Genomic DNA, 26,890 nt, shown 5'->3' with positions numbered 1-26,890 from the left:
TTTTCCTCAGAAGACTTAAAAACCCATCTGGAGTTAAAGAGACTTAAACTGGAAGCCAAACATTTGGAATTAGAATCAACAAAGAGACTGTGGTGTTTGGAGGCTGAAGAAAATGAGAAACTACAGCAAGCAAAACATATGGAATTAGAATCAGCAGCTGGACTGTGGCATTTGGAGGCTGAAGAAAGTGAGAAACAGCACCAACATGAGAGAGAGATGCTGACTCTTCATCAGGGTCATGGAGGTAATGGGAAAGAGAATAACTGAACCCCAGAAGCAATAAATGTCAGTAAATTTCTTCTACAGTTTACAGAAGGTGATCAATTTGAATGGTTTTATTCATATTTCTGAAAGAGTATGTAAACAGTATAATGTTGACAAAGGGTTTTGGTTATGGTTCCTGAGCCCCTTACTCCATGGTAGAGCTGTACCTGCTGTTTCTAAATTGTCTGATACTGATTGTTTAAACTATGATAATGTTAAACAATGTTGATTGGAATGTTTTAAGTTAACCCCTAAAGTTTACGGAAAAAAGCTTTGTTAGCATAAATGCAAGGCAGATGAAAGTGTATGTGATTATATTGCTGAGTTAAGCACTTATTTTCATAGGTGGATGAGTGAGTGTCAGGTCAACACATTTAAAGGGATGGCAGACCTTTGGTGAGGGAACAAGCCCTTAGCACTTTGCCTGAGGACATGAGAATCTGTTTGGCAGGCAGAGAATATAGCTCTGCAGATGAGCTGGGGAAATAGGGGATTTCTACTTAGCAAGCAGGGCATCACTGTACAGGAAAGGGATACTCAGTAGTGTACATGGATATAAGGGAACCCATGGTGGGCAGCCTAAACAACCCCAACATAGTACACCAGTAAAAGGGGAAGCCATTAGTTCAGGTACATGTCCAGGATCAATAGTTAAATGTTTTAAATGTAAGCAGTGGTGCCATGTATCATATAGATATCCTCAGAGGCAAGGTGAGGAGCAAAAGGTGCGGGAGACAGCAAATGGGAATAACAGCATGCCAGTGGTATGTTGTCTGGAGACAACAGTGGTACCAAACTATCAGCAGAGGTTATAGCCTATCTTAGTTGATGGAAAACAGGACTCTGCTAAGAAAGACACAGCCTCTAAAATAACCATTGTGAAGCCTGCAGTGGTTTAAGAGAAGCGGTGAGCAGAAATTGCTTGGGCAGTCTACTCCAGTCAGAGCATAAGGAGGTACTCCATTCCAAATGTTTTTGGCCAGGGTTCACCTTGACTGGGAGGGTGGAAAAGGAAGCAAGCAAGTGTGTTTGAGGATATCCCTGCAGATGTCTTGATAGAGAATAATTTTGATAATGCAGTACCTTGTGTGCATGGAGTTGCACACAGTCAGACTTGGAGACAGACATGTGGGGCTGGTAGCCTGGGGGAGACCCAGACAGACCCCACACCTGAAGCCAGGGCTGGTGAGGTGGCTATTTCAGGGATGGAGCTACCCTGTAGTAGTGACCCTGAAGGTGAGCCACAGCTGCTGGCAAATATTGTTCTCTTGGACAGAGTGACTTCAAGGGCAGAGGTGAGTGGTAGTACCCAGGCTGACAGCGAGGCACCACTGTCAGAGGATACCAGACTTACTGTGGAAGGGGAACTAGGAAGAGTTACAAAGATAGAGCTGAGACAGGCTTATCTCTCAGACCCTATACTGAGAGGCTTGTGGGAGGTAACTATGGAGGCACCTGATCCTCAAGGAAGAGGGGAGTCTGTATACTGGAACAAAGGCTTACTGTATAGAAAGTGGACCCCTGAGGGAGGGCTAGAGGGTGAGGTAGTACAGCAGTTGATAATTTCTGAAGCCTACCATCTGGCACTTCTAGCCATAGCACATGACATTACTTTTGTAGGTCATATGGGCATACCACTAGATGAATTATACAGAACTTTTATTGGCCTGGGATTGCAAGGGATGTAACAGGGTAGTGCAGGACTGGTGAGCAGTGCCACACAGTAGGCAAGGCAGGAGACACACTCAAGGCTCTTTTGATGCCTTTACATGTGATTGAGAAGCCACTTCAGATAGTAGCTATGGATATTGTGGAGTCTCTGATTATCCCAAGTTCCACAGGGAAGAAGTATATCCTGCTGGTAGTAGATTATGCTACTAGATACCCTGAATAGGTGGCTCTGCTCTCCATTGAGGCAGAGAAGGTGGCAAATGCTTTGTTAGAGATTTTCAGCAGGGAGGGATTTTCAAGAAAAATACTGACTGACAATGGTGCCAATTTCATGTCAGACCTAGTGGCTTGTCTGTGGAAGTGCTGTAGGTTGAAGCACCTAAAGACCATACCTACCATCCCCAGACTAATGGTCTTGTGGAGAGGTTAAACTCTATACTAAGAACATGATATGGATATTTGCAGACCAGTTTAAGAGAGAGTGGGACAAATATTTGCCCCATCTGCTGTTTGTATACAGAGAGGTACCCCAGGAGTACATGGAGTTTTCATCATATGAGTTGCTGTATGAGCATAGGGTGAGGAACCTTTAGATTTGATTCATGATGAGTGGGAGGGTGAGTGTGAATCCCACAATGAGTCTGTTAAGGCATATGTCCTAAACCTCAGAACAAGGCTTAGGGATCTCATGGGCTTGGCCCAGGAGAACCTGGCAGGAGCCCAACAGCAGTAAAAGGTCTGGTATGACAGGAATGCTTGAGCCCAAGAGTATTTTGTGGGGCATCAGGCTATGGTTCTCATTCCTGTAAGACACAATAAGCTTCAGGAAGCTTGGGAGGACCCCTTTAAAGTGGTAAGGAAATTCACTGATGTTAACTACCTGGTAGAACTGCTAGGCAGGAGGCAGGGGCCCAAATTATACCATGTTAACATGATGAAACCTTATCATGATAGGGAGGCCCTGGTGTTAAGTATTTGTAATAGGAGGCAGGAAGGTCTGAGGGGGATCTATGGCTACAGCAAGCCAGGCAGAAAAATGTCAAATTACTATTGTAGAGCCTAGGGTTGCAGGCATATGATATGACAGTGCAGCACTGTAGTGGGGTCAGCAATGCCAAGGCAGACGGGATCTCAATGACAGGGTATGAGGTAATGTATTCCCAGAGAGGCTCATTACTCTCAAGCAATGTTTCTCAAGGGTCAGTTGAAAAACTAGCTTAAGTTTTCAAAGGGGAGAAAGATGTGACAATGTGAGGTATTGCCAGCTATGCCAGGAGAAGTAGGGCAGTGGATGTGTAACATATGCCATCACATCTAGCTGGGAGTTTGGAAAGAATTATATGTCATTTGTATATCAAATGGATTTGTACAGATGCTTGTGTTGAAAGATGCATTTGTAAAGCTACTTGTGTTAAAATGTACCAACAGTGTGCCCCACTGGACAGAAAAAGAAATATACATGTATTATTGTAACTGTTTAAATGTATATGTTTTAACAGAATATACTGGAAGAGAAGATGTTAATGACAGTCCAGCTGCAGCTAACTTTGAAAAATGTTCTGAAATTAAATTACTGGGTCTAGGCCATAAAGATTGCATCTTACAGTTCTGATTGCAGTCAGAGACAAAATGTCTGGAAAAGCAAATACTAGGAAGCTTGCTGTATTGTCTTTAGCAGTGAACTAATTTCCACTCTAGAAGGGTAGAAACTTGAAATTGTATCATGACTTCCAGAAGCTGCATCAGATCTTAGCAAGCTCTGTGTGCTTGTATTATTGACACATATGTGCCAAATCCTGGCAGTTTCTAGGAATTGGGATGGGGGTTGCATGTGAACCAGAAGCCAGATGACCAGATGTATGTGATGTCATTTTGTATTCCATCACTAAAATAAAGTTTAATACTATCTGAGGCTGAAGTCTCAGGGCAGTCTGTTTTTGTAACTTGACAAGGAAGGACCCCTCAACTACTTCATCTTGCCTTGCTCTAGTAAGTCAACCAGAAAATAGTAATTATTTAGATTAGTCAGGAAAATATAGTGAGATTAGTTAAGTACTGCTTTTCTGTATCTGTGTGAATCTATTCATCTGTGTCATTTTAATATGTCCTGTGATTGAAACTCTGGTGTTTATTGTAAATAGATATTTAGTATATTCATGTTCTTTTATTATTTATTATTAAATATATTTAAACTTTTCATTGTGCCTGGTCCTTTAAAGAAAATATTTTAACCTCTGAGAGTACTCATATCTGTTTGGTGATACTGTGGCCACTCCTGGAAGCCTTACTACATTACCAAACACTATCATTTGTATTAATATTAATTTCATTCAGTATAATTGGATACCCTTGTAAGAGCCTTAGAGCAGCTGGCTTTGTGGTGTCTGGTGACAGTGTAACTACCTTATAGTCTGGACAGAAGGGGCATATCTAGTATATCTGTGCCAGACCTTCCCAGATGTGTGTGTGTGTGTGTGTGTGTGTGTGTGTGTGCGTGTGTGTGTGTGTGTGTGTGTGTGTGTGTGTGTGTGTGTGTGTGTGTGTGTGTGTGTGTGTGTGTGTGTGTGCATGTGTGTGTGTGAAAATCAAATCTCAGAGTGTTTGTGTGTCAGCTACTTGGATCAGGGACATGAAGCACTAGTTTCACAGAGAAGGTGCTGGAGGACTTGGTTTGGATGCTCAGCTGAGGCCCATCCCTACAGCTGTGCCATTTGGGATCTGATTGGGGATCTGGAGAGAGAGAGAGAGAGAGAGAGAGAGAGATGACCCAGCCCCTGGACTGACTGTGTTCCCTGTGTGCTCTTAAGGGAAATTGGGCGTGATGCAGAGAGCTACATCTGGAAATACTGAGCATATTAATTTTTGTTCCAAGTGAACTTCCCACTCCAGTGACTTTGGTGAGGATTCATGCTCCTTGATTACTGGCCCAGAGTGAGGATGTCACACCTGTATTTCCTCCTTAGCAAGTAAGTGTCTCTGTGTGCAAGCAGTTTTACATGGCCAAGACAAGTAGCTTGCACAAGGAAAAAGCTAGGCTAGCAGAAAAGGACAGCATCTTCATGCATTGCAAGGTTGATAGAAAAGGTGCAATTCAGTCCTTTATAATTAATGTGTGCATGGCATGATAATGCTTCAGTATATTACTATGAATTGAAAAAAAACAGGCGGGAGAAGGATTTGTTAACATACACAGTTTTACATCATTTCTCATTTACATCTCATTATTTGTTATTTGCAGCTGCTATTACATGTTGGAGTAAATGGCCTATATGAATCTCATCTTTGCTGTGCTTGTTTGCTAAGCTCAATGATTGCCTGTACATGTTAACATAATCACTGTGAATACCACACTAAACATTTCAGTATAATCTAAACATTTTATATTAACATTTTCAGTATTGGCTTTCAACTATCAAGTGATCTTAAAGAAAAGATAATTGAGGTAAGATAACATAATGCATCGTTTTTCCATGACAACAGAAGAACCACATCATCCAGTGTAAAGGATTACTGCCTCGTGGGGAAAATTTGTTTGCAACTTTTTAATAAATATGGAAGACAAAATGTAGACAATTACTAAGCCTTGAGAGACACCTTTAATGAGGTATCACAGGCAGGTCTTCCTATTTCAGTCTTGAAGTTTATTAAAGTTTCTGTTTGAATCATAATCAAGAAACCGCATGGAGGTTTTCAGAGTAAAGCCTGCTGCTAAGAGGGCATTTAGGAGTATGTGCAGTCATCTAGGTCAACCATGTTAATTCGTGCAGTAAATAGAGTTGATGTTAAACAGAATGTACTATCTTAGTCTTCTAAAAGAAGTGACAGAACTATGATCTAATTCTAACCACACCCTTGACCCAAAGATGAATTCTGCACCTTACCTTTGAAAAAACCTTTCCATAACACTTCACAAGAGAAGACACACAACAAAGACACCAACACTTAAACACTAAACTAAATCTATTCCCTTACACAACCCTTACCTTAATCCTAACCATTAAACAATCACATATAGATAATAAACCCTTACCTAGCCCTTACCCTAACCTGCATACAAATGCAAATACATTCTTATCCTCTAATGCTGAACCTTTCATTATATCTGAACGTTTCAGGATCAAAAAAGAAACAAACCCCAATTACCTAATTACACACATATACAAAACACACATTTGACACATTGACAGAGATCTGGCACAGATTCATTAAAACTCTAATTTCACTACCTCTCTCTCTCTCTCTCTCTCTATATATATATATATATATATATATATATATATATATATGTGTGCGTGTGTGTGTGTGTGTGTGTGTATGTTTACGTATATCTATATATATATATATATATCTATATATATATATATATATATATATATATATATATATAGTTCCCTTTATAGTCTCGAGATACTGAAAGCTCGAATTTCAGTATCTTGAAACTATAAAGTCGAACAGCCCACGATCCCAAAACACACAAACACAAAAAACTGAAATCCCGAACATTCACAAACCATACACCACACAACATGCACATCATTCAACCCACAACACACAGACTACACAATCCTACACTACATCTACGCAGGGGGGCAAGCCCCCCTGCACCCCCTTACTTATATATATATATATATATATATATATATATATATATATATATATCAACTCCGAGATCGCACTAACACTTAAGAAATGCATCACTCACACGCAGACATTCCACACTCCCTCCCACACACACATCATACATACACAAACAGAACATCCCTACCCTAACCCACATGCACAACTTACAATAAAACTCACATGCACTCACTTATCTTCACTTCTGTAAAGCATCCTGGCCAAACACTTCTTGTCCCGTTGCTACACTGCATAAGAGCAGATTTGAGCTATTCAAATTCACACTTATGCACTTTCGAGATTTTATATATATATATGTGTGTGTGTGTGTGTGTGTGTGTGTGTGTGTGTGTGTGTGTGTGTGTGTGTGTGTGTGTGTGTATATATATATATATCTATATCTATATATATATATATATATATATATATATATATAAAAAATCCATAAAACTTTTTGGATATGAAAGAAAAATCACTTTACTTCGTGTAGTAGCTTTGAAATCTCTTAATCCAGTAGTTGAAATCTTATAAAACAGCAGTAAAAAATGTCGACCAAGACAACAGTGTAAGAAAACTTGAAATAAATTTGAAATAAAATGAAATACTTGTATTTAAGTGCTTTTGTTCATTGTCAAGTTCATTTTAAAGTTATTTAACAGTCAAACTTCTTCAGAAGTACAAACTTAACTGCTTTTCAACTTTCTTTTTTTCAATTGCTTGCCAAGTTGCATCATGGAGACTATTGCACTGAATGTAGACTCTAAGAAAACAACATTAATGCTAATTAAACCACGGAAAATGTCAATTTCTTAGCCATTTACAACTAGATACAAGGTCTGCTGACTAGCAAGACACTGGAAATCATCGATGCTTAGTATTCTTTACATATGATTAAGTTTTTCTACAGGTACCTCACAGAATATGCATCACTAGTGAACAGGTGATTAAATACTCTTTCAAGCAAATAAAATTAAAAATAGATAAAATCAAGTATAGTGTTTAAGTGGTGACAGAATATTGGGTAGTTGGATGGGTACCCTTTTTCTGTATATGCACAATGCACATCGTTGTTGTGATTGCTAGCTACATTTGCCCTGATAATTAATATAGTATAGGGTATGTGACACTAATACATTAGAATGTGGTGGGGTAGAGGCATATTTGAAAAGGGGGGTGCAATAGCAGGAGTATGATATGTTACTACTGTGTGATAGACTGCTGTTGGTGTAGTTTAGTGTTTGTAGCTGGACTTTCAAAAGTATGACTGATGTGGTAAGTACATTGCTTGTTTTTTCATTATTGCATGCAGGTGAGTAGTGTAATGTACACTGTTCTTTTTTCACAGCTGCTAGTGAAAGAATATGCAGTGTAATATTCATCAGTTGTGACTATTTACATATGCAGATTCTTCTTCTTTTGGCTTTTCCTGGTTAGGGGTCACCACAGCGGATCACATGTCCACTCATGATTGGCAGTGGAGTTTTACGGTGTCAAGTTGCCAGCCCGGCACCCAACCTTCCACAGAAGGCACACACTCATGTCTAGGGCCAATTTAGAGTGTCCAGTCCACCTACAGCATGTCTTTGGGAGGAAACTGGAGCACCTGGATGAAACCCACGCGACCACAGGGAGGACATGCAGACTCCACACAGAAGGCACCACAGCTGAGAGTCAAGCCAGAGAACCTCTTGCTGTGAGGCAGCAATGCTAACTGCTGCACCACTGCAGCCATCCTACCATTTACATATGCAGATACAGGACATGAATTTACCTGGGGCAAGACAGTGAACCTTACATGACCTTGAATGTTCATGTCTGTTGACACTGATATTTTATTACCAGAATAATTTTGAAAGAACCATTAGTATTTGTCTTAACGTGTGTGTGTGTGTGTGTGTGTGTGTGTGTGTGTGTGTGTGTGTGTGTGTGTGTGTGTGTGTGTGTATTGATGTAACCCTTGAGTTTCCTGTTTCATAATTATAACTGCTCTCTTCAGTTGCTTATTGTGGTTAAATGAATTATGAAGTATGAATTATATTTAGCAATAGATAATTTCCAGTCTCTTAACATTATTTGTTACCACAATTGCAAGACTCCAGTGAATTTCCCCATTCTATATTTACATTATCTTTTGATAAAGCAACTTCCTCTTTCCACTGATGAGGACAACTGATAAATTTAGGATCAGTGGCACAGAGTGACCCAGAACCAATACAAAAACAAACCATCCATCATGTCTTATCTTGCACTTGCTTTTGTTGTCCTGGTTGCCCTTGCAACAGTTAATGGTAAGTAGCATTACATGAATTACTTAATTTATATTTTCAGTGGAAATCTGATATAGATTGTAAAAAGCAGTAGTGTTTTATAATCTAAAAATACTGTTATGTTATTTAGTCATAAGGTATATGAATGAAATGTTAATGACAACTGAATCTGTATTTTCGTATTTAATTTGGATATTCAATATGAAACCAGAGATGTGATCATGCCTCTATTATAAAACAAAACAAGTGAAGTTTAGTGCATGAAAAGCAGATATAATGCTCTGTCATCTTCAAATGAGAAAAATATTTACCAAATAGAAAATTGTACTACTATTTTCATATTGAACATATTCACTAGACTTGCAGATTTATTTAGCAGTTACTTCCATTAGAAACTTTTAGCATTTATTGTACAATTGTCCATATGTATAATTTCATGTACATCTTATGTTTATTAGTTACCATGTGCCATTTCATTTAATATATCACAAGCAATAAACTCCTGCAGTCCTTTAATTATGCAGATTTGGATTCCCTTTTTTAACCAGAACATACTTATCACTGTAGATGGCACATTATACAATTTCCTGGCTTTCCCCATCTTTCTTCCTCATCTTAACCTGCTCCCTTACCAGTCATACACAACTCTTTTTCTTTCCATTTTCTCACTTCACCTAAAGCTTTTTTAACTTCTTATCTCCTTCAACATACTCTGAACCCTGGCTACATTCTCAAAATGTCTGTACCTCCTTGCAGTACATACTTAGACACACACTATGCTGCAATGTTTCCCTTCTAAAGTATAAATCCATTCACTTCCTGTAAGAATTTAGAGCTACCAGAACTGCATATACTTATACATATTCATGTAAATACCTTACTGTATATACCTGTCTTGTAACTATATATATATTTTTTTCACAAAATGTAACTGCTGTTTTTATGAGGGCTGTCTAAATGCACTTATAAATACATTGTGAAAGAGCTTTTCTCCTCATGCTTCTGCTGAGAAGGGGCTTGCCCATTTGGATTTTTGCAGTCAACAAAGACAAATACATAAATAAATAAATAAATAACAGGTTTTATGTTTTAAACATTATTTTTGCTCAGTTTTGGCATAGCCTTTGCAAGCAAGAATGACTAATCCAATTATGCTGTTTTATGGTATTTAGTTTTAATTACCTAAAAAACATTGTCTTGTCTTCTCCAAGTCTGTTTGTGTGGGGGTCTTATGAACATCAGCAAAGTAACCCCCTTGATAGTTTTAATGCCTGTTGCAGCTGATCTGCACCTTTGGTCTCTATATAACATTTCTGCCAGTTTGATGAAGTGCTGTTCTATGCTGAATTTGTAACCACTAAACTGATATAAGCAAACACCATTGCATTGTGGTTAGAACAGGGGCTACTGCTGCAGAAGGTACAGGAACACAGAGTGCACATTACACATTAGGAAAACTGTTAGGCTGAATTTCTTTTAAGTATATTCCAGCTTGAAATATGCACAGAGACAATTGTGGTCACTGTTAGACTTGGTCTTAATGATAGGATCAGTTCTACCTAAATTTGGTAGAGAGATTTCACATCTTTGGTAAGGTAGAAATGCTGCTGTTTCCAGATATCACCAAATTTACCTTTTCTCTGATGCTAATATGATTTGTTTTAAGTATACAAAGAGAGCAGACTTTCAAAACTCATGGAATACATTTCACTGACAATTGGCAGATATTACAGTTCAGTGTTATTTCCAACATCTATATGAATTAGCATACTGTATGTATATGTGGGTATATGATATATTTGTTTGTATGTATGTATTTATTGTTTATTTATTGACATGTTTACCAGAAAAGTCCAAATGGGCACAGGTGCCCTTTTTCACTGTGGGCTTGAGGAGAAAAGCTCCAATCAATATTTACAATAACAAATTTTATAATGCAGTTTCAGTGAATACATTACATAGTCAGTATAATAAAATTTCTATTGATATTAACAGACATTAATATTCAAGCACTGATAGGTAGGAGTAATTTATGAAATACATTAGAGTGAGGTATTAGAGGGAATAAGCAAGTTTAAGTGTTAATAGAGAAGGAGTGATGGAATAATAATTTGGTTGTCTAATTAAAAGTAGGTATAGTAGTTTAAGTACTACAGTAATGTGAAGTATTAGAAGGGCATAAGCAGATTAAGTGATTTAGAGTATTAAAGGAGCATATAAGAAGGCCATAAAGAATGTTAGGAGAAGCTATGTCCCAGATGAAGAGCAGGGACAAAGCCAGGAGGCAGATAGGAAGTCTTTTAATAATGGTTTGAAAAGATGAAGGTGTGAGATAGACCTGGTTGATATATGAATATTATTATAAGTTCTAGCTACATTATTGGCATATAGACTGTCCCCAGCAGCCCTTTGTGGTTTGTAGATGGCAAGCAGTTGTTTTATCATTCGACTGAAGTGGGTGGTTTGGTAGATAGAATTGGAGTATGGGGCTAATTCTTTTGCAGGCAAATGGAGTATTGATGATTTTGTGGGTTAAGATGAGCTGGGTATAAGATAGTTGGTGAGGAAGTTAAGTTAGTTAAGTGATTTTAATGCTAAACATTGGTGGGACTGGTACAATTTTTTGTAAGCAAATCTGACAACTATGTTGTAGCATTGTTCAAGTTTATAGCTAAATGAGGTTTGTAGGCTGGTCATGATAGGAGTCCATATATGAGAAAGGGTAAGAGGTAAGTGGTTACTAGCAGTACCTTGACAGAATTTGTAAGGAATATCTTTACTTTATGGAGGGTACCTAGTTTTTGCTGGGATTTCTTAATTATTTTTGTGGATATTTAAATCATTTTAAGATTATCATCGCTTGTTATGCTACGTAGTTTTGTACATGATGTAACTTGGAATCATGGTATTATTAAAAATTTAATTTTTTTTTTTTTTTTATGAAAATGGAACTTTAGAAACAAAAAAGAAGTAATTTAGTGTTTGAGGAGATTTAGTAGCAGATGCTTATCCAGTAGCCAACTTTCAACAGAGTTAAAGGCTTCTTGAGTAATTCTCTTTAGATGTATGAGGTTATCTGTAGTCCATATTAGGGTAGAATCATCAGCATAATGTACAAGGGAAACTTGCTGGGAGGGCTTATGTAGATTGTTAGTGAATATGTTGAAGAGTAGAGAGCTAAGAATGGAGCTCTGTGGCATGCCAGCATTGACAGGAAGGAATGGAGAAAAGGTGTTGAGGCATTTAACAGACTTGTACCTATAGGGTTAAGTACTTGTTAAACCATAGCAGTGTGAACAACGATAGTCCTAGGAAATACAGTTGACAGAGGCGTTCTTGATGAGCAACTATAGCAAAAGCTTTAGTGAGATCAAGGAACACAGAGGAAATGAGGTTGCCTTTATCTCTGGTTTTGTTAATAGTATCTATGAAGGTTAATAAGTACATGGCAGTGCTATGGGCTGGTCTAAAACTATACTGTGCTGAGGGGTCAGAAGATTTTCCTGAAAGATGTGGTCAAGTAGTTGTTTGTGAACGCACTTCTCCAGAAGTTTTGCAAAGGGAATAATTTGGCGATAGGTATGAACTTGGCTATATCAGACGAGGTTTCTCCTTTATGAAGGCGGTGATGACTATTTTTTTTTCCACAGAGAAGGAATGTATGATTCCTTAATAGATCAATTAATTAGGACAGACACAGGATAGGCTGTGAAACTGGGCACTATCTTGAGGTATTCTGCTGGGAGAAATGCTAGTATGCATATTGAAGATAAAGTCCCTCAGGTGGAATGCAGATGATAGCTGTACATAACAAAATTCACAAAAAACTTAGTAATCTTTTTTATTTAAATTGTATAAAGCCAAATATGTGAGTTGACCTAAATATATCCAAATGCATTTGTGTATATTACATGGAGAGAAGAGATAAAATGACATACTGATAAACTAGCATTTGTATATTCAGTAAACTCAGATATAAAGATCAGGAAGGAGGTATGTGCAGTTATCTTTTTACCTATTTAGAGTATCTGTCTGACACATAATTAAAAATAGGTATTATTATAATATTCAACAAAACTGACACATGGATATCTGAAGGCAAACCTGTCACCTATCAATATGCTTCATGCATGTGACCACAATCTACGAAAAAAAAAAACATTAGCCACTCAGCTGACCATGCAGTATTCACCAGTATCTGCTGACTTCACTTTTAATATCCATGACAGTCAAAATACACAATAAATGAGCTTTTAAAGGAAGACTATGGGTGACCCTCCTGTGTTTACTGTTTCCCTGCAGAAGAAATATCATCCTTACAAAATAGTAGGAATTTTTACCTGAATGACAGCACTTTAAGGATGGTAGTTGAAAATCTGATGAAGTAATAGGAGGTATTTGCAGCCTGCCAAAATAGCTTAATAAGGGTTTGCTTGGTGGGGGTTTGAGGAACATAACTAGATGTAAAACACTGGCAAACTCATTAAATGTCATGGAGTAAAAGCAAATCTAAGAAACCTGAAGGAATGGCTTAATGAGGGTTTGTTTAGTTACAGTTTAAGGAACACAGTAGATGAAAACATCACATCATTAAAGCAGAATGTCACTTTTACACCAGATATAAATATTTATTAATGAGCAGTGTGGTGACTTTCTGCAAAGAAACATAATAAATTATTTTAGTTAAATATTCATACAAAAATCGGCATTTGTTAAATGATGTAATACTGTCTGGTTAGCAGAAAACTAGAAAACTTGGTTGCTAGAAGCTCACATTTCCTCAGTGCAATGCTAATTTCATGAATTAGCACCACTAAAATTCTGCTCTCCCTTATCCAGCCTTGCTCAGAACCAGGTATCTTCTCGGAACTTGGTTTTGTTTATATATCCAATAAAATTTATATATTTCAGAAGTAGAAGCACTACTTAATATCCTCTGCTGGTTTAGAAAGTTTATTTTATAACTTGACTTCTGACATTCATCCCTTCATCTACATTGTAACTGGTTGCGAAGTTAAGATGGTGTACAAAGGGTATGCACTGTTATATCAAAATAGCATGACAATTATATTACTTGGAGATGACTCTGGCTACAAATGATTTATCTAACTAGAATAAAGGTAAACTGGTAAAACATAAAATTGTTGTATTTATTTGTATATGCTTAATAGTCATATAGTTTAGATGGAGTAAGAAGAAATAACAAAGCTTTTCATTTATTATGCAATGAATCACCTACATTGCTTCTAGCATATCCTGAAAAAAATGACAGACTTTATGAGGACAGCTCTTAGCAGGGGGTCCATTTCATATTCTGAGCACTATATGTGTACATTGCTGTTATATGACTAATCCTTGTGGAATCTGCCTATGCTTTGAGCATGTCAACCTCAGGAGGAAATCCATACCTCTCAACTGTACAGATTTTTGCAGAATGTCGATTTTTGCTTCATATTTTTGGTCCGTCTTTTCAGAAAATTGTGATTTTCTGGCAAGTTAGTGGCAAATTATTATTGACTGAAGTTTGAAAATAATGACATACATTTGAGTTTCAGACTTCATACCCTTCAGAAAATTCATGCTAATGCAGAACATGTTATTCTATCAACGTATTAAGTTTGTAAGAGCAATATTTAAAAATTCTCCCTTGGGGGGGGGGCTTTGTCCCCCTTTTATTTATGGATTTGTCCAGATTTCTTGCTCTAAGAGATTGAGAGCTATGGGAGGAACTCTTTGTTGGTTGTAACATACAGTACACTTTCTGCACTTCTTATAAGACAAGCATACATGTACAACCCTGACTTACCTAATCAATTAGGTGTCAGGCCTGATAACACCCCTGTGTGGGTGTTATTTGCATAGTAACACACATACTGTTGGGCATCATTGCTTGCTTATGTACTGTGGGCTAGTGCATCATCACCAAGTATGCAGTTACAGATTAAAGAATTAGGAGAAGGAAGGTTTTGCTCACTGATTTGAAAGCTTTGCTTCTATTTTGCTCACTGATTTGAAAGCTTTGCTTCTATTTCCCTAAGCAGTAAATATTCTACCTCAATCGTCACACCAGTACAGGTAAGTTTAGTTATCCCCCAAATGGTGCTGTTTTGGAGAAAGTATATTTAGAGATCAGGGAATGGGGGCAGACTACCCTAATATTCAGTAGTACAAGGAGTACAGATCCCTTCAAACTTGCTGGTAAACCTGTACTTTTCACTTAGTTTCATGCAGTGGTCATTTGGAGATGTGGAACAGTTTGAATGGTGTGTATGGAATTGGAAATTTGGGAACTGGATTAAAGCAGACCCAAGTGGACTACTTAAGATGAAATTGCAATTGTAGAACAATGACTATATTCAATACTAGCAGAAGAAACTATACATATAACTAGAAGGATTAAATGAAATGCAATGAGACATGCATTGAACATGGACTGTAAGGTACAAATCTGAAGGTTTCCTCAAAAGAAATCTATCTGTTCTAGCTCTACAAAATCCTTCACTGTGCTACAATTAAGCTTGCTAGTAGACAGTGCTAAATACATCTGTGATCTGTGCATCTGAAACAGTGTTTCTACTTCAGTATGCTGTTATTTGCTCACTGTACTGTGTAACTGCTCCTATTTTGTCTTGGCAACAGAATCCAGTAATGCCTGAGATCCACTACTCTAACCTTCTGTGCTTTTCACTTAGCTGTGGATGAGGAAAAGCCTGCATCTTCAACTGTATTCAGTGGATTTCTAACAGTTCAGTTTAATACTCATTTTCTCAAAAAAGGTACATAAAAACTGCACAGAAATCTTCAATAAAAAGAACATGGTCTGTTGGATTTGTTACATATTTTTATTAGGAAATTGTATTGTTGTGATTTCAATCCCCCCCCCCCCATTGCACAACTCTTTCCTAAATAAATGGGTTAATAACATTATCATCACTTGCTATAAAAGAAAATGATAATGCATTAATACATGCAAGCAACAAAATTACGAAATTGTACAATAATTGCTGTGATTTCATTTTCTGGCCCATTCTCTTTTCCAAAATGTCATGCTTGTTTTTAAAACATATATTTCAGCATTAATGATCTTCAAACATGATCAACGGAACACCAAAATAAATGCCATGTGTTAAACTTGTTTTTGCAATCCATTGATATTTCTATATTGAATTGTCATTTTATATAGCCTTAGCTCCAACATCCATTTAAATTAGCTCCATTGCATAAGGATGCAGTTGCCTCATTGTCCCAGGCATATGTATATATATATGTATATATATGTGCCAGTAAAAACAAATCTCACATCAATTAAATGATGTCACTTTAACACACACACACACACACACACACACACACACACACACACACACACACACACACACACGTGTGTGTGTGTGTGTGTGTGTGTTTATATATATATATATATATATATATATATATATATATATATATATATATATATATCTAGCTATGTTTCACTTCACCTAAAACTCATTTCACCTAAACTCATTTCACTGAGACCAAATCACCTAAATTTCATTTCACCTAAAACTCATTTCACTGACAAGTAGTACTCTAACACAGTTGAAAGGTTTATGTCCTTTTCCCCACTGGAGTGCGATCCTGGTGTTATATATTAAGGGGGTGTGTGGGGGCATAACCCCCCACTTATTTGGTTTTATGTTGTCTGGTTTTGTTTTACATTTGGTAAAAGCCAACTAGGAGGGGGGCTGTACCCCCACACCCCCTCTTAATATATATACTAACACCAGGATTGCACTACAGTGGGGAAAAGGGCATAAACCTTTCAACTGTGTTAGAGTACTACTTGTCAGTGAAATGGGTTTTAGGTGAAATGAGTTTTAGGTGAAATGAACTTTAGATGATTTGGTCTCAGTGAAATGAGTTTAGGTGAAATGAGTTTTAGGTGAAGTGATATGTACCCATATGTGGGTCTACTTCTTTAGACCTAACTTTCATTTGCCTGACACTCATTTGCCTGAGACCAAATGACTGAAATTTCATTTGCCTGACACTTCATTTGCCCAACAAGTATTATTAGCAAGAAAATGGAATATGCCCCCTTCCCCACTGCAGTGTGACCCTGGAGTTAGAATATATAGTTAGGGGGGGTGGGGGGCACTGCCCCCCACAACGGGGGCTGTGGGGGGCAAAGCCCCCCACTTACTTTTCTGTTACTAAGCGATATTACATCAAAAGTTAACAATATTATATGAAATGAAGTGGGGGGCTTCACCCCCCCACACCCCTCATTGTGGGGGGCTGTGCCCCCCACCCCCCAACTATATATTCTAACTCCAGGGTCACACTGCAGTGGGGAAGGGAGCATATTCCATTTTCTTGCTAATAATACGTGTCGGTCAAATGAAGTGTCAGGCAAATGAAGCGTCAGGCAAATGAAATTTCAGTCAAATGGGGTCAGGCAAATGAGTGTCAGGCAAATGAAAGTTAGGTCAAAAGAAGTAGACCCATATATATATATATATATATATATATATATATATATATATATATATATATATATTGTATATGTATATATGGGTACCCTTTATAATCTCAAAATACTGCAATATCAAATTTCAGTATTTCGAGACTAAAAATCCGAACTTCCAAAATAGCAAAACTTTATAACTGCGAATGAGGAAATGTCGTATCTGTGGTTGTCGTAGTGCTCTACGTGATGTGGGATGTACTGTGTGCCTGATGTATGGTGTGGTGTGTGGATATGGCTGGAGATTAAGGTAAGTTAATATTTTTTTAAGTGTTTTGGGTAGGGATTTGAGTGTATGTGAGTCTGTTCACAAGTTTTAGGTGTGGGTTAGGGTAGGTAGGTAAGAGTATGAGTGTGTAAGTGCTGAAAGTGGTGGTGTTAGTACATATGTGATGTGTGTGTGTGTGTGTGTGTGTGTGTGTGTGTGTGTGTGTGTGTGTGTGTGTGTGTGTGTGTGTGTGTGTGTGTGTGTGTGTGTGTGTGTGTGTGTGTGTTAAATTGCACATCATTTAATTGATGTGAGACTTGTTTTTACTGGCCCATAATAGGTTTATAGGTAAGTACTAGGCTAGCTCCTCTTGTGGGCCATTTTAAGCAAAGCTAGTTTTCTTTTTTGTGCTCAAAATAACCTAGTCCATTTAGTATAGATTAGCATTACCAATTTCATGGTTGATAATTATGTATTACTCCTAGTGATAATAGCTGGAATCATACTACAGATAATTTGTGGAAACCCATGAATGGGATGAAGCATTTAGGAGCTGCCTCTGTCCATTAGTAGTACAGGGGCAGTCCTGGAGTAAATTTTCTGTTTCTGAGGCATCCATAGCTCTAAGCTACATTTGAATATGGACAGGGATGAACATTGTTTTATGTGAATGGGGAGTCTATTCTACAGTAGTGGTATTCTCTATAAAATATACTTGTCCCTCCAAACCATTCTGATTATGTTGCAGGAAAGGTTTAGATCCTTAGACAGAATATTTCTGATGCCACTGGATTTGCTGATGTGCAGTATATCCATCAGTAATGGGTCGGAGGATGCCTTCTATGCCAGAAAAGGATAATTTCTTAAAAGTCTGTGAGATATCAAGTTTACTGACAGGGCAATGAGTATGTCTATTTAGGACTTATTTAGGCCTTGAATCATTTTAGTATGGTATCTCTGAGACTGTTCCAGTTGTTGCATGTGTCTGGACAGATAAATGCCAAAGGGAGTTTGATGGCCTCTCTTTGCTACAGGCCAGTAATCAAGGAGGCCCAATCCTCGCCATTGACACTAGTGAGAAGTAGTCACTAAAAACAGGAATGGATTTACACAGGAGTTTAAATGCAGCTCTCTGCATCAAGCATGGTTTCCCCCAACAGCACATAGGCAACACGCTCTACTGGAACTGAATTCTCTGCCTCCGTAGAGCCCAAACAAGACCCACCTTGGAGCAGTGTGTCCCAGTTCCAAGTATCTGACACACACACACACACACACACACACACACACACACACACACACACACACACACACACACATACATACACACACACACCTGGGAAAGGCTGACACAAATTCACCAGCTGTGTCCCCCCCTCTCCAGACTACAAGGTAGATTGCTGCAACCAGCCAGATACTCTATGAGTCTTAACAAAGGATAAACAATTATACTGTGTCAAATTAATACTGATATAAATGATAGAGTGTGACTGAAGCAGTAAGGGTTATTGGAGTGGCCACAGTGTCACTAAAATAAGCACAAGCACTCTCAAGATGTTAAATGTATTCTCTAAAAGACCAGCCTCAATGAAAATGTATAAAATATTTAATAATGGATAATAAATTAGAGAACAGCAGAATACTTAATATTTAGTTACAATAAACTACAGAGTTTTCAGACCACAGGAAATATAAAAATAACACAGTTGGATTGAATTTCAGAGATGTACAAAAAATTAATAAACTAATCTCATTGCATTATTTCTAACTGAACTAATGCAAAACTGTTTCTGGTTAATTCACTTAATATCACAAAGCAATATGCACTGCTGAGATGCTCACTTTCACAAGGCAAGATGAGATACTACACACTAACTAAACTGACTCAACAACTGACCAACTGAAATGTGATATCTGACATAGATCTTTTATATCAGATTGCAAAGAAATATAAAAGCAAAAACAAACATCAAACATCAAACTGCTGCTGCCAGAGTTCCATCCTTCAGCTGCTTATAGAATGGCGTCACATCTAGTTACCTGACTGGAACAATGCACATTCAGAACTTGTTTAAGATTCTGTTGCAGCATTTTTAACATAAGCAACTTTTACAAACACATTTTCAATACATACATCTGTACAAATCGATGTGACATTCAAATCACATTAGATTATTTACAAAATTTCTTATTTCTCCTGGTATAGTTGGCAATGCATCACATTGTCACCCCTCCCTTTGAAGACTCAAGCTAGTTTTTCAAATGACCCTGGATAAACATTGCTTGAGATAAATAGGCTTGTCTGGGAGTAATTTAATCCATACACTGTCTTGAGAGTCCATCTGCATTGGCATTGCTGACCCTACTATGGTGCAGCACTACCACATCACATGCCTGCAACCCTAGGCTCCACCTCAACAACCTCGCACCTTGCTATCTGGCATGATGGAGCCATGTTAAGGGACTGTGGTCTCTAACCACAGTGAATTTCCTTCCATACAGATAAGGTTGAAGTTTCTGCAGTACCCATAGTATGGCTAGACATTCTTTTTCTACAGCTGCATAACTTTCCTACCTGGGTTGGAGTCTATGGCTGAGATATATGACAGGATGCTCTTCTCCCTCTGCCAAAACCTGGCTAAGTACAGCCTTCACCTCATTGCTTGATGCATCCATCTAAATAACAAATTATTTGCTGTAATCTGGACTGACTAATAGAAGGGATCCTCCCAAAGCCCCTTTAAGCTTTGGAATGGCTGCTCACAGGCTGGGGTCCACATTATGTTATATGGCCTGTTTTTTCTTGTCAGGACTGTGAGGGGAGCAGCTATTGCACTATAACTGGGAATAAACTATCTATCAACCACAAAAATTAGATGAAAGCGAATGTCCAAACCAACTAAAACCAAGTTCTAATGTTCGCTGGAGAACCAAATAAGGGCCAGAGTCCGAAATAAAACCAAGAAATATTTTATTGCCACAAATCAAGGAAAAAACGTACTGAAGCACAAAACACATAAACGCTGACAGTTGATAATACGTTTTCGTACACCTTCGTCAGATGCAAATACCCCCTAGTGATTAAACTAAATATTTATATGTGTGCCTGTTAAGACAAAAAACAGTCATAGTTAAGACCTTTATCCAATGAAATTAATGCTTTGTAAAAACATAAAAATTCAAATGGAGATCTTCTTTTATGTAACCATGAAAAAAACCTTTTCAAACTTTGAGAAGTTAAATAAATATTTTGTTTGCATGCACTGTATAATATTTCATGACAATATATCAACAACAATTAATAATAAACATTTCCTTGTATAGGAAAGTTTAAAAGATTTTTAAAATAATAAATAAATAAATAAATAAATAAATAAATAAATAAATAAATAAATAAATAAATAAATAAATACAATGTAAACACATTTGAAATACATGACTGCCATCTCTTGGCTTTGTAAAAAATTACAATTTAGCAGCTCTTAGCTTAAGGACTGGAAGAATGGAAAGTTTATCATTCAAACCTGGACTTTTTGTGGCTTCTAAAATAATCTGCCAAAACAACTCCCGATATTTAAGTTTGGCCTCCTACATTCCCCCTCTAATCTCCTTAGGTACAACTAGGGTTACCACCTGTCCCACTTTGCGAGGGACAGTCCCTCTTTGGGCAGTTGTGTCCAAAAAAAAAAAAAAAAAAAAATGTCCAAATGTGTAGGAGGACAAAAAATTTTTATATTTTTTATATGTAATGTAATAAAAAAACATTAAAACTGTTAAATATACCTAAAAATTATAAAAAAGAATAAAAGCAGCTATAAAAAGCTAATATAAGCTTTTAAAGCTTAAAAAAAAGTTCTAAGTTTTGTCTTTGTATTGGTATGTATGTATGGTATGAATGTGCCTGTAAAATGTGATGTTGTGTCCCCAAATTTGTATTTGTGTTGCAACCCTAGGTACAACCTGCAGTACAAAGACTGTGAAGGAGGCCTGCTCACATAATACTTTATGACGGAATAAAGCATTATTCAAGTTTTCTTTTTTGATTTCATGAAAATGCTCATAAATTCTCATTTTTAATTTTCTTTCCGTCTTCCCTACATAAAATGAGTTGCAAATCTGGCAAGTGGCCAAATAAACTACACCACATGTATTACAGTTGGAAAAACATGTGCTCGTGATTTTTTTGTTTCTACTATGTATCTCAATAAAAGAATTATTATGTATATGTGAACACTGTGGACAGGTCCCACATTTAAAGGTTCCTATTTTTCCTTGTCTGCCTTATTGATTCAGGCCACCCCCAAACTCAAATAGGTTCTTGATGTTTCTATCCTTTCTGTATGTGAATTGCAAGGGTTGTTTAAATACAATGTCCTGGTCAGAAAATTCCTTAAATCTCTCCCATTCCTTGTTGATAACCTGCTTGATTACCCCAGAATCCCCAGTAAAATCCATAACATAAGCTTCATCCCAATTCATCAAACTTGTGATGTTACTTTGTGTTTCTGAAGCTATAGGTTGGTCTTTTCCCAGAATAGGGGCAAATCTCTCCTTTCTTCCTTCCATAACTTCCAAAGTAACATCGTGGATTAAATTTTCAGGGTAACCCCTTTCCCTGAACATATCACCTACAAAACCAAATTCTGTTCTAAAATCATTGTATCCGACTAACCCTTACCAATTGACCTTTTAGCAGGTTCTTCTTTTGAAAAAAATGGATGACCATTTGTAAAATGAAGGTAGGAATTGGAAAAAGTACTTTTCCTATGTACTTTGGAGGAAAATTGATCATCCTTTTTATTGAGGGAAATATCCAAATATATTAATTCTTGACTATTGAAATTGTAAGTGAAATCCAAAAAATTGGTGGTGCCTTTTAAATAGGACATAAATTCAAAAAATCTATCTTTACTATCTATCCAAAATATACAAATGTCATCCAAAAACATTTGTAAAAGCACCAGCAACTTGCAAATTCACTATTAAGAACAAATTTGGTTTCCCACCAAGTCAAAATGATATTTGCATATGTTGGTACACATTTTGCCCCCACTGCAACCCCTTTTTCTGTCTAAAAACTTGTCTTCATAGTACATGAAGTTATTATTGAGTATAAGTTCCATTAATAATAAACAATTAGAAAAGTCACAATGGTTAAAATTTCCATTTTCTCTCATACACTCCTCAAGCCACTGTAGACCTATGTCGTGTAGAATAGAACCAAAAAGGTCCATAATGTCTAAGGTTACAAAAAGTATTTCCGAATGATAACGGTCAGGTTTTACCTGTCTCAATAAATCCCAGGAATCTTTCAAAACTGATGAGACTCTAATGGATAAATCATTCAACTTAACATCTACAAACTTGGCAGGAAGCGTGGTAATTAAACCTTCTGAAGATACAATGAGTCGTAAGGTTGGATCCATAGGGTCCTTGTGGACCTTTGGAATTCTAAAAACTGATGGCCCCCTAGGATTCCTGTTAATCAAAAAATTATATGTATCAAAATTAATGGAACTCTCCAGTAACAGGTCATTGAGTAGAACATTAATTTTGGAATTAGCTATGTTTATGTCATTAATAGATGACCTGGAATATTTACTATCATTCAACAATTCTTTCATTTTAGAGTCATAAATGATACCATCCATTAGAACTGTGCCTCCCCTTTATATGGCTGCATAATTCTCACTTCTTTGTTGTTTTTCAAAAGATCTAGTAGACACCTCTCTTCCTTGGGAAGGTTAGAAAATACTCTATGGTCGTTTACTTCTCTCCTGATTTCACTTTCCAAAATGTTTTCCAGATTTTTTTAGTTGTGGATGAAGAGGGGGGTTAAATGTACTTTTCTTCCTTAAAGGGGGTGGAGGTTTCCTGTCCCATGTTCCATTACCAAACCATAATGCTAAATTCTTTTTCCTTATAAAAAGTTTTAAATCCACAATAGCTCTTGAAATTTTAACTTTCCTAGTTGGAATAAATTTAAAACCTTTTGAAAATAAACTGAAATATTCAGCATTGATATCTAAGCTGCTGCAATTAAATATCTTATAATTGTATTAAGTAAAAGTGCTATCCTGTTGGATAATGCTATAAGTATTTGTATTTACTATATCCGTATTTACCTCCTGACTCCCTCTGAAATTGCGGTAATTTTAATGAACAGGATTCTGATTTCTTATCCTGTCTGTTCTCCAAAGGGGGTGTAATCTAAAGAGTTGTCTTGATTTTGTTCAGTGTATGTACCATCCAAATCGCCCTCATGAACCAGTGGATCCATGTTAGATCTATTACATCTAGCCCCTGTTTGTGTTTCAGTGTGACTTGAAAAGAACCTAGGTTTGGGGTATTCTACACCCTCCTTATATTCCCTAGTATCCCTTTCCAATTTTCCTTCCTTCCTTTTCATATTATTAATACAATTCTTGTCTATCTGGGTGAATATGATGTGGTACAAAGCATTCTCAGAATCAACAGTAAAAAGAAGATCTTTTAAAATACACTGGTTAATTGATTCCATTTCACTTAATAATGAAATGTTCTCCTTTTCATTTCTGGCTACAATCGCTCTTACAATATCTAAGCCACACTTATCAAAAATATGTATGAGATCAGAATGGAACTCCGAACTTTCTTTAACACAATTGGGGTATTTACAAACCCGTAGACCTTTCTGAACTATGTTCCATTTTAAACATTATTTTAGATAACCAGTGTCACAGTCAATGCATTTGTATTTGTCCATTAAATAAAACATTTGATCCAAATTGTCTCTATAAGTACAGGTTTTTACTTCCACACTTCTCAAGGATACTTTTGAATTGAGTGCATAGTTACTCGTTAAAAGAGTGTTATAATCTAAAGCAGTATTAAACATATTAGAGTCACGTTTCCTTGCATTTAAATTAGTGCTGGCATTGGTCCCTGAGGGCTCCTTCTCCTTGTCGTTGGTGCCATTTTGGTTAGAAAGCAGTATATTAGGAAAGTTGGAAAAATCATTGGTGTTAGGGTCAGAGGATTCAACAATATTTCGTTGGATGAATACCTGGGCCGAAGAACCCTCAGGAATATTTTTCCGCTGTCTCTGATTCATTTCCTGGTTACCAGCTACACCAGATGCAAGCATAACAATCGATTGGCAAGCTGGATTCAAAAGCTCCACCAACTGAGACAGCTGACCAATCACTTTCCTTAATTCAACTCTCTCCCCAGCTCTGAAATCATCTTCGGTCTCTGCCTCTGGAAACTCCGCCATCTCCGCAATTGACTACAAACCACAAAAATGAGATTAAAGCGAATGTCCAAACCAACCAAAAACAAGTTCCTAGGTTCACTGGAGAACCAAACAAGGGCCCGAGTCTGAAATAAAACCAAGAAATATTTTATTGCCACAAATCAAGTAAAAAACGTACTGAAGCACAAAACACATAAACGCTGACAGTTGATTATATGTTTTCGCACACCTTCGTCAGATGCAAATACCCCCTTGCGATTAAACTAAATATTTATATGTGTGCCTGTTAAGACAAAAAACAATCATTGTTAAGGCCTTTATCCAATGAAATTCATGCTTTGTGAAAACATAAAAATTCAAATGGAGATTTTTTTTTATGTAACCATGAAAAAAACTTTTAAAACTTTGAGAAGTTAAATAAATATTTAGTTTGCATGCACTGTATAATATTTCATGACAATACATCAACAACAATTAATAATAAACATTTCCTTGTACAGGAAAGTTTAAAAGATTTTTAAAATAATAAATAAATAAATAAATAAATACTATGTAAACACATTTGAAATACACGACTGCCATCTTTTGGCTTTGTAAAAAATTACAATTTAGCAGCTCTTAGCTTAAGGACTGGAAGAATGGAAAGTTTATCATTCAAACCTGGACTTTTTGTGGCTTCCAAAATAATCTGCCAAAACAACTCCCAATATTTAAGTTTGGCCTCCCACATTCCCCCTCTAATCTCCTTAGGTACAACCTCCAGTACAAAGAATGTGAAGGAGGCCTGTTCACATAATACTTTATGACGGAATAAAGCATTATTCAAGTTTTCTTTTTTGATTTCATGAAAATGTTCATAAATTCTCATTTTTAATTTTCTTTCCATCTTCCCTAAATAAAATGAGTTGCAAATTTGGCAATTGGCCAAATAAACTACACCACATGTATTACAGTTGGAAAAACGTGTGCTCATAATTTTCTTGTTTCTACTATGTATCTCAATAAAATAAGTATTATGTATATGTGAACACTGTGGACAGGTCCCACATTTAAAGGTTCCTATTTTTCGTTGTCTGCCTTGTTGATTCAGGCCAGCCCCAAACTCAAATAGGTTCTTGATGTTTCTATCCTTTCTGTATGTGAATTGCAAGGGTTGTTTGAATACAATGTACTGGTCAGAAAATTCCTTAAATCTATCCCATTCCTTGTTGATAACCTGCTCGATTACCTCAGAATCCCTAGTAAAATCCATAACATAAGCTTCATCCCAATTCATCAAACTTGTGATGTTACTTTGTGTTTCTGAAGCTGTAGGTTGGTCATTTCCCAGAATAGGGGAAAATCTCTCCTTTCTTCCTTCTATAACTTCCAAAGTAACATCGTGGATTAAATTTTCAGGGTAACCCCTTTCCCTGAAAATATCACCTACAAAATCAAATTCTGTTGTAAAATCATTGTATCCGACTAACCCTTACCAACTGACCTTTTAGCAGGTCCTTCTTTTGAAAAAAACAGATGACCATTTGTAAAATGAAGGTAGGAATTGGAAAAAGTACTTTTCCTATGTACTTTGGAGGAAAATTGATCATTCTTTTTATTGAGAGAAATATCCAAATATATTAATTCTTGACTATTGAAATTGTAAGTGAAATCCAAAAAATTGGTGGTGCCTTTTAAATAGGACAGAAATTCAAAAAATCTATCTTTACTATCTATCCAAAATATACAAATGTCATCCAAAAAATGTTTGTAAAAGCACCAGCAACTTGCAAATTCCCTATTAATTACAAATTTGGTTTCCCACCAAGTCAAAATTATATTTTCATATGTTGGTGCACATTTTGCCCCCATTGCAACCCCTTTTTCTGTCTAAAAACCCGCCTTCATAGTACATGAAGTTATTTTTGAGTATAAGTTCCATTAATAATAAGCAATTAGAAAAGTCACAATGGTTGAAATTACCATTTTCTCTCATACACTCCTCAAGCCACTGTAGACCTATGTCGTGTAGAATAGAACCAAAAAGGTCCACAATGTCTAAGGTTACAAAAAATATTTCCGAATGATAAAGGTCAGGTTTTACCTGTCTCAATAAATCCCAGGAATCTTTCAAAACTGAT

At 36.7% G+C, this 26,890-nt stretch overlaps 1 long non-coding RNA gene across 1 annotated transcript in view; it reads left to right on the top strand.

Moving 5' to 3' along the window:
• Nucleotides 1-8,749: 8,749 nt before the first annotated feature.
• The window catches only part of LOC122802051, a 108,832-nt gene continuing 90,691 nt past the window's right edge, over nucleotides 8,750-26,890 (top strand). The window contains exon 1 of the long non-coding RNA XR_006364863.1: nucleotides 8,750-8,840. This is a non-coding gene — a long non-coding RNA (uncharacterized LOC122802051). The remainder of the gene's footprint in view (nucleotides 8,841-26,890) is intronic.

The sequence above is a fragment of the Protopterus annectens genome, chromosome 5.part0 (assembly GCF_019279795.1).
Source record: "Protopterus annectens isolate FY-2018-M chromosome 5.part0, PAN1.0, whole genome shotgun sequence".
In the NCBI taxonomy this organism is placed as follows: Eukaryota; Metazoa; Chordata; order Ceratodontiformes; family Protopteridae; genus Protopterus; species Protopterus annectens.
This window is presented reverse-complemented; position numbering and strand designations above follow the sequence as displayed.